This window comes from Aythya ferina, assembly GCF_964211825.1.
Source record: "Aythya ferina genome assembly, chromosome: 12".
In the NCBI taxonomy this organism is placed as follows: Eukaryota; Metazoa; Chordata; class Aves; order Anseriformes; family Anatidae; genus Aythya; species Aythya ferina.
In genome coordinates this window covers 1,606,787-1,615,952 of record NC_140308.1, presented here as the reverse complement: position 1 = coordinate 1,615,952, position 9,166 = coordinate 1,606,787, and the positions used below count along the sequence as shown (strand labels likewise).

At 64.0% G+C, this 9,166-nt stretch overlaps 1 long non-coding RNA gene across 1 annotated transcript; it reads left to right on the top strand.

Annotated features, from left to right (window-relative positions):
- The first annotated feature begins 171 nt into the window (after positions 1-171).
- Positions 172-5,844, top strand: LOC311443299. The gene is made up of 2 exons (XR_014697202.1): positions 172-1,959; positions 5,042-5,844. It is a non-coding gene; the product is annotated as an uncharacterized lncRNA (long non-coding RNA).
- The last annotated feature ends 3,322 nt before the right edge of the window (positions 5,845-9,166 follow it).

The following is a 9,166-nucleotide window of genomic DNA, read 5'->3' as shown; positions in this document are numbered from 1 at the left end:
CAGATGGCTCCCGGGGCTCCCCGCTCCGTTCCCCTCAGCCCTGGGGCCGCCGGGGGGGGGACAGGGAGGGGACGGTGGGGTGCAAATGGGGAGGAGGATCCTGGGGCTGCACAGAGCAGGGTGAAGGGGAAGCCACTGGTTTGCAGCATCACTGCCAGCGGGGCGGGGAGGGCTGAGCACTGCGGTGCTGGGCGCCCCAGGGGATGGTGCACGTGGCTCTGCGTGCTGCTGGGGGGTGAGGGGAAGCCCCAGCACGGGGCCAAGGGGACACACAGCTCCATGGCAGGCAGGACGGCGTGCACCCAGCCTGCTGCCTCTCAGGGGGACACAGCCTCAGCCCCGGACCCACATCCCATGATTTCGGGGGGCTCAGCTCCATCCTGCTCCCCCCTGGATGCCCGTGGTCTGCCAGGAGGGACAGCGCAGTCAGCTCGTGGGGACTGAGGGCTGCCTGAGGTTTCGGTGGTGTGGGGCTGCGTGGGGCACGATGCTGGGGCCGGAGGGTTTCCCTCCCCTTCTCGGGCTCCCACTTCTTCCCCTTTTATTTCCTGTGGCCCCAGGTGGGCTCGGCATCAGCAGCCCAGGGGGGTTTGCCAAGGCGCCCTGCGGCAGGGCACAGGCAAAGAGAGACCGAAAGCGTGCGGGAGATCACACAGCAGGGGCTGCTCCCGGGGCGCGTGCCGGGGCACTGAGTCAAAGCCAGAGGCTTTCAGGGCCAGCAAGAAAAATCCCCGCCAGCTGCGGCCCCGTGTCCCCCACGTCACCTGCAGCAGCAGGGTTTTCTCCAGCAGGCACCTGCTGGGCAGCTGCAGGGGCCATGGGGCAGCAGCGTGGGGAATGCCCCAACGCGGGGCCTTGGGGTCTGCCCCCACCCGGGGGAACCCCGGGGGTCCTGGGCTGTGCCCGGCGCAGGTGACCCCTTCCCGTGGAGCCTCACAGTGCTGCTGGGTGCTTTCTGTCTGAGTCAGAGCTGAGCTTTTGGGGCCGAGAAGAAACTTCCCGTGTGGTAAAGGAGAAGCAGGCGCGGCGCTCCCCGCCCCGACACTCAGAGCAGGAGTGAGAAGGGAAGCAAGAAACCCCCACGGCACGGCACGGCACGGCACGGCACGGCACGGCACGGCACGGCACGGCACGGCACGCTGTCCCCTCGGTGTGACACACGGCGGGGGCGATGGGGCCACCCCGGCTGGGAAACCCGAGGTCAGAGGAAGCCGCAGCCATAACCCATGAGCAAAATAATAACATCTTCTCAACCCCAAGGCGGTGATTGCGTCCCAAGGCGGGTGGCACAGGGTGCGCGGGGCCATGGGCGCGCGCTCTCCGGATGCAGCCGTTTCCTGGGGTGGGCACAGCAGGGGGGTGAGGGGATGGGGCTTTTTGCTGTGCCCCCCCCGTGCCTGTATCAGCCTCTTTCACCCCGAGGAAACACGGGTGCAGGACGGGAGGAAGGGGAAGCGAGAGCCGAGGCAGGGAGCTGGGAATGAAAGGGAGAGCCGTGGCCGAGCCGGGGAGAAGGGAGCCGCCGAGAGTTCACATGAAACACAAAGACGAATTCTTTAAGAAAAAATAAAAAATCAAAGGGATGTGGAGAGGGAGATAAGAGGAAGACAGAGCAGTGAGACGCACGGAGTGGAGAGGACGCGGGGAGCGGGAGGCAGGAGGCGCAGGCGGAGGCGAAGTCGGGGAGCCGGGGGAGCTGTCTCGCGCGGTCCCTATCGGCTCTCTCCATCACGGTAGCCTAACCTCAAGTAGTTTTTCACTGAGATTGGAGTGATCAGGTAGGGCTGCCCTCGCAGGCAGCTGCAGGGCTGTGAATAAGCACCTGCTTATCTCTGCCCAACGGCTGTGCGCGGCTGCAGATTGCGCAGAGGACGCGGAGCTGCCTGCCGGCTGCGATTTCCATATCAGCGTCCTGCAGCCGCCTGCACCAAATAAACACAACAGCCACATGGACAAAAGGTTAATTATCAATTTTCAGAAAGGGGGAGAGAGGGGAGGGGGAACGAGGAGAAGAAACGCTGCCGTGAGCCCTGGGGATGCACAGCCACCCTGAGCCGGGGTGCTGGGATGGGCTCTGCGCCCGGGACAGACCGACCCTGAGCGTCCCCAGGGGCTGCGCTGGGGTCTGTGGGGCTTTGGGACAGGGAAAAGAGCTGGGGATGGGGACAGGGACAGGCAGGGGGATGGGGATGGGGATGGGGATGGGGATGGGGATGGGGATGGGGATGGGATGGGATGGGATGGGATGGGATGGGATGGGATGGGATGGGATGGGATGGGATGGGATGGGATGGGATGGGATGGGATAGGATGGGATAGGATGGGTACCAGCATTAGGGTTGTGTCAGTGTGGGCAGTGGGAATGGAGGGTGATGTAGGGAGCAGGCCCCTTGTAGTCCTATGGCTTGTCTGCTCAGCCCTGTTGGGTATGGACAGGGTTGGGGGAAGGCAACTCCTCCTCCTCCTCCTTTTCCTCCTCGTCCTCTCCTCGTGGTGTGCAGGTCCCAGGTGGGGTAATACCCTGCAGCAAAATTTGGTCAAGCCCATGCTTAGTGTCAGGGCTTGCTCTTCAACCCCGGGAAACACCGTGCCCCGAGAGAGCAGGGCGGCAGCCGTCACGCCGCCGGGGCTGCCCCGGGCCCACACGGTGCCAGATTTAGCCACCGACAGGCTCCTAAAAATAGCTGGGAGCTGGGAGGCTGGCGAGCAGCGTCTGCTGCGCCGGGGAGCGGGCAGGGAGCGGAGCAGCCACGGGCTGGCTGCTGGCTGGGGGTCCCCTGTGGGACTGGGGTCATTGGGGTTGGGATGCACGGGGCTGTGGTTCACGGGGTTGGGGTGCAGAGGGTGTGGTTGACTCAGGCCTTTTGCAGGGTTTGCAGCTCTCAGCCTGGCGAGACCCCGTCCGGGTGAGGATATGGGTGGGATGTGGGGTGCCCTCGGGGCTCAGGGGAACCCGGAGGCTGTCGGGGATCGCTGGGCTCTGTGGTGCAGCCCCAAGCTGCCCCACTCCCTGAGCCAGTGTCTGGCCTCCAGCTGGCAAAACAGGCTAAAAATACAGGGCTAAGTATACCCGGGAATGCCGGCGGTGTGTGAGCATCCCAGGGCGTGCCCTGCCTCTGTCCCGGGGCAGCCAGACCCCATCGTCGCCCCAGCACCCCCCCTGGAGCCAACCCCGTCCCAAAAATACGAAGCGGGGCCCATCTGGTGTCCAAGTGAGGAGCGCAGATGTGCTCGGGATTTCAGAGCCGGCTGGCAGCCGTTCAGACCTGTCGCAAGCTGCACCTGCTGCAGGATATTTTCCCTGCTGGATTTAATCCCAGCCAGCCCCCAGCAGCCCCAGGCACCCGGCGGGGCCGGGAGACCTCCCCGTGCCGGCCCTATTGGCTTCCCCCATAAACACGGAGAGGTCTGAGCAAAACGTGCAGGTGGGGATGCTTGCAGGGGGGGAAATGTGTGTCCTGGGGAGTGTCCCCAACCCCAGAGAGCCCTTCGTGCAGCCCCAGCCACGCTCTCGGGACGGAAAACCTCTGCGCTTGGAAACTCGCCGGTGCATTTCCCCCACTCCCTCCCCCCCCCCCCCAAATTAACGTGCCGTTATTATTTTTTAACAAGGCTCGCCCAGATCAGATGCTGACCCCTGTAATGATCGCTCAGCCCGCGGAGGGAATAAGCAGCAAATCCCCTTTTAAATGAAGCCCTCGCGGAGGGATTAGGAGCAGAGGGGTGGCCTCTCCCCCCCCCCCGGCCGCGGGCTGCCTGTGCAGATATGCAGGGCCGGGGGGCTTCGTCTGCCCGTCTGGCCCGTCTGAAGTGGCCCCGTGCGATAGGGAGCGATTAGGATTAGATGCATCCAGGACGGGAGTTTTTTCACCAGATAGAGATGATAATGGGGCCCGGAGGGAGGATTACCGTCCCCGGCTCTCCAAGAGCGCTGCCATCTGCGTGGCCGTCTCCTGGCCCGGCTTCTCCCTCGCCTGCGGCCAGCACCGGGGCAGTGGCACTGATCTCAGGGGCCCGTGGCCACGTGGGGCAGGAGCCGTGCTGTCCTGCTCACCGCACAGTGCCCAGCGTCCCTGCACGTCCCCGGGGCTCCTGGCATCCCCGGAGATGCGCTGAGGCCGTTGCGTGGGGAAAATGGGTGAGGTTCCCGGATCCTGCCCTAAAATCAGCCCAGGGTCCCGTGCACTGCAAATCACAGCCTGTGGCACCGGTGTGGGGCTGGGGGAGTAGCGTGGCAATGCCTCGTGCTGCAAAAGGGAAACCCAGGGATGCTTTTTTGGGGTCAGTAAAGACAGAAAAGGACACCGTGGCCATGGCAGCGCTGGCACAGAGCCGGGCAGGGTGTGAGGGTGTGGGCTGGGGGCTTGCTTGGTGCCACAGCCACAGAGCCCCTGCTCTTTGCCCTGAGAGGTGCCACCTTTGGAAAAAAGTGGACAGGAGGGAGGGAACAGGCTGAGCACCCCAGAACTTCCCCCCCCCCAGTGCTCCCCCTGCCCACCGCGCTAACGAAGGCGATGCCGTTAGCCCCAGCCAGGCACTGACCCTACCACAGCATCCTCCTGCGGGCACCAGGAGCTCAACCCCGTACACCCAAACCCTGCTGCTCATTTTGGGAAATTTGGGGCTGCTCCTGCCTCGGCACCACATCTCCCAGCCCCTCGCCCTTCCCACCCGGCCCCAAGGGCGGTGAGAACGGGCCCGTTCCCAGCACCCCGCGCCACCTCCCCTCGCCGGCAGCATATTTCCCTGCTGAAGTCAGAGCAGCCCGGCAAAGCGGCCGAGTCCTGCCAAGGAGAGATCACACAAACATTTCCTATTTGGGACGAGCAGCTCCGTGCAGCCCCAGTGCTCGTGGGCACGGCCGGGGAGCCCCAGCAAAGGCTGCAGCGGCTGCGCCCGCCCGGCGTAATTACGGAGCGAGAGTGGCGTCTTGAAGTTTGGATAAAACCTTAATTGAAGTCTTGGCTGCCGTTAATTATATTAAAGGCAGAGCGAGCGATGGGCTTTTTATTAGTTAATGAGGATTTTCGTTTTCCAGCAGAGGGGCCCTTTGATGCTGGCAGGGCTGCTGGCTGCTCCCGGGCACTGCGGCGGGCGAGGGGCTGCGGGCGCCGGCACGGGGCGAGGACCGGGGAGCGGAACGGAGCCCCCCCAGCACCACACCATTTTACAGAACATCCTCTCCAAACCTGTGGCAGGCTGCAGCCCTCCTCGTGCGATTAGCATTTATTGTGATGGTTTAGCATTCATTACCAGTGGAGCTGAGAGCCGACGTGCAAATTTCCCCTGTGCCGCGCGCAGCGGGCGAGGTGCGCGCACGGGGCTGCGAGCAGGGAGGCACCGCTGCCCTCGGCCGCCCAGCTGGGTGGTTTGTATAAATAATCGAGGCAGAGCACGCCCTGAATTTCAAATGCTGCCAGGGAACAGCCAGGCAGGAGTCTGGGCTTTGGGGAATGCGCAAGGAAAGGCCCCTGTCAGCCTCCCCTCGTCCCATCGCCACCACCGCGCACAGTGGGTGCGCCCCGCGGGGCTGCAGCTCCTCGCCAAGCACTTTTTGGGGTGCCTGCGTGCCCCGTGCCGTGCTGGGGGGTCAGCACGGGTGGTGGAAGTGGTTCTGGGTGCTTGGGGACATCAGGCAGTGGGTCTGAGATGCTCCAAGGGGCAGGAGGGGAGGGCAGAGGGGCGAGTCCCCCGTGATTCCCCCTCGTCCTTCCCTGTCACACCGTGTGGGGAGGAGTGGTGGTGGGGGGGACAGCTTAAGCTATCAATGGTCCTGCCTTGATGGGAATAAAATATGCACTGAAAGACATGAAAATGGAGTAAATAAAAGAGATAAAAATGGAACGATCAAGCCAGCAACTTCTCCTCCTCTGATTAAAAAGAGAGAGCGGGGGGAGGAGAGGGGATGCGCTGAGCCCTTGAAGAGGCAGCTGCTGCGGCAGCCGCAGCCCTGATAAAGGGTCTGAGGCAGCCTGTTTGGGAGAGATAAAGTGAAGTCCCAGCGTTTACTGTCCTCAATCCAAGCCTTACCATCAATATTAATACAGCCTGACAAACTGGCGTTTAAGATAGAATAAATATAGACTGGTTCTGCTATTACCTAGACCTTATTAATCTGCTTGGAGGCATTTAAATGCCGTTAAAAATATGGAGTTTACTCGCCGGCGCTTCAATAGCTTTGCCATCCATCACCGTTTTGTTTTCTGGCCTCCTCCTCCCCTTCCCGGCAGGACCGGGGTGGCTCAGAGCTGCAGGATGGTGCTGGTGGTCGGGGACCAGGCTGGGCACCAGGATTTGGGGGCACAGGGCCTGTGGAGCTGGCACGGGAGCATCCCAGGAGAGGGGCGATGGGGACTTTGTCCACGTGCTGCTCACCAGGAGCGAGTTCGGGGCTCCAAGGGATGCTGCCTTCCCAGCAGCAGCCCCCCTTGAGCCCTAATTAGCCGGGACCTCATCAGTGAGACGAGGAGGGAAGCCCCCTCTCCTTCACCACACCACCCTGAGTCACCTGCACCAATACAACGGGGACACCAGGGTCCTGTGGGACAGCGCAGCCCCTTCCCAGCCTGGCTCCTCCATGGGTGGGTCCAGCACCCTCCCCGGCCACCCTGCTGCCCCAGCACCCATGGAGCAGTGGGGACAACCCCAGCGTGGGGGCGTGCAGGTGCTGGGAGCATCCCCATACGGGCAGCACCCACGGGTGCCATACATGTAGTGGGTGGCATCCCAGTACGGGGCGGCACCCATGAGTGCCACGCGCATGGCGAGGTGCCCTGAGTACAAGGCAGCACCCATGGGTGCTAGGAGCATGATGAGGTGCCCCGGCTATGGAGCAGCACCCATGGGTGGCCGGGGCGCCCTCCGTGGGGCCCCGAGCGAGGCGTCGGGCGCAGATGGAGCGCGCGGGGCAGCGCGGGGAGCGCGGGCGGCTGGGAGCGGCGCTCATCAGCCGCGGATTATTCATCGGCAGCTTCTGTCGCCTGCCATCTGTTCCCGGCTGCGAGTCAGGCGGGCGGCAGCAGCCTAACGGGGCTGACGCGGCCCCACTCCTGCTGTCACACCTGGGCTGCTGCGAGAGCCGCCACCCGTGGGCTCGCTCCGGGAAGGGGAAGCTCCCAGGGGGGAGCTCGGCTGCGTGGGTCCCCAAACGGGTTGGGGTTGCGCGGGGGCTTTGCGCCCCGAAATGTCACGCACAGCCCCTGCCTCGTAGGCAAGGCGTGAGGAGATCTCTGGTGGTGTTCCCGAGCTGCTTGTGCTGGAGGTGAAGCCCCAGCATCCCCGTGTCCCCTCCCTGGTGCCTGCCCCGTGTTCCCCCTTTCCCCCCCGTGTTTCCCCTGCAGCTCGCAGGGGATGGTCTGAGCGCTCGGCGGGCCAGGAGCTCGCTGCTGGAAATTGGTAATTGCCAGGTTTTAATTACTCGGTATCCCAGTGACCTTTTGCACCTGCTGGCGAGGCCGTGAGATGTCTCCCCGAGTGGGAGCAGACGTGCAGCGGGACGAGGAGGGGGCTGCCAGGGCTTTGGGGTGACCCAGACCGGCCGGTGACAAGGACAGAGCACAGGGGGCTGCGCACAGGGACACCCCCAGCCCCCAGGCACCACCCCAGGGTGCTGCAGGTAAAGGGGGGGCCACCCCATGACCCCGCTGCACAGCTGGAGGTATTTGGGTGAGAACAGGACTGAGGTGTCCTGGTGAATCCCGAGGGGAAGGGGACAAGTGGCCACGGGGCTCCTTGCCTTGGCTTGGAGCATCCTCGGGGCTCAGCGTGCCGAGTGCTGCCTCCCCTTGCCACCCCCTCCTCCTCCTCCTCCCCTCTCCCAGCCATGGAAACAGCCCCCAACAAGCAGGAAAAGCCCCTAAAAAGCTGCAGCTCCCTGCACCATGGCACGCAGGAGCCCCAAAGCCTTTGGAGCAGGGCAGGGCGCAGCCTTCCCCGCGCTCTGCCTCGCCCTCCCGCGGATGGAGCCCTTCTCCTGCCGATAATTACCGAAAAGTTCAGTGCTGGGAGAGACACGGGGGGGGTGTGGGGGGGTGGGCAGGGGGGGAGGGATGTATTAAAATGCATGTGCACAGCTTGGGCCTCGCAGCAGATGTTGGCATAATTAGAGAGGAAAAAATTATGAAATTAATTTGTGGCTCAATGTAAATTTCAGCGCTGGGGGAACGCGCGGCTCCGCTCGCCTCCCGCGTGCTCCCACGCCAGCAGCAGGGGCCGGGGGGAGCCCCGAGCCCCGGGGGAGGCACCGTGGGGGGAAATTCGTGGCCTCGGAGGAGCGGCACTGGGTCAGCAGTGCACGGCCAGACAAAGCTTCGCTCTCCCCATCTCCCCTTCCTCCGGGAGCCAGGGAGGAATTAATATTTGCTGCCTGCCCCGGCCACCTTCGGCCCCCGGGGAGGAGGAGCGCGGGCGCAGGTTAATGCGCCTATCGATCGGCACCAGCCCCTGGTTAAGCTCGCTCTCCGCCGTGGTGCAGCCGTGATGGATGGCCCGGCTGGGGCCAGCGCGACCCGGTGCTGCGGCTGGAAATCGGGGTCAGCAGCAGCACGGGGGAATAGGTGGCTTCGTACCCAAACAGCGGGGATGAGGGGGCTCCGCGTCTTCCCCCAGCAAGGGGGGGTGTTTATTTGAAGAAGCTGTGTGGTCCCTAAATCTGAATTTCTGCAGGATAAGGGGAGCTCCAGGGGGCTGCTTCTGAAGGCGAGGAGGAGTCCTGGGGTTTGGGAAAGCTGCAGCCAAACCCAGGCTCCCCAAAAGCTCAGCGTGCCCCCAGGGCATGGATCCAGGACAGCAAGTGCACCAAGCCCAGGCATTAATAGGTGCAGCAAGCAGAAAGGTGTCTCTGGCTTGATGTGCAGGCACAGTGGGGATGCTCCAAGGGGCTCCCCATGGTGCCCACATCCCCAAAAGGGCCAGCGTGGGGATGCTCCGGGCACCGCTGGCAGCGGGAGGGCCTCTGTCAGCACCCCCCTGCCTCCCCCAGCCCCGTTCCTGCCTCCTCCAGCAGCACGGAGCCCCGTGGGCGCCCCGGCACGGGCTGGCCCTGCTGCCCGCCTGCTCCTGGTGTGACTCCATCTGGCCCCATCTGCTCCCTCCCGGGCTCGGCAGGACCAAATGTGGGTCGAGGCGAGCGCGGTGACACCGGGGTGTACGCGGAGAGCCCCGCATC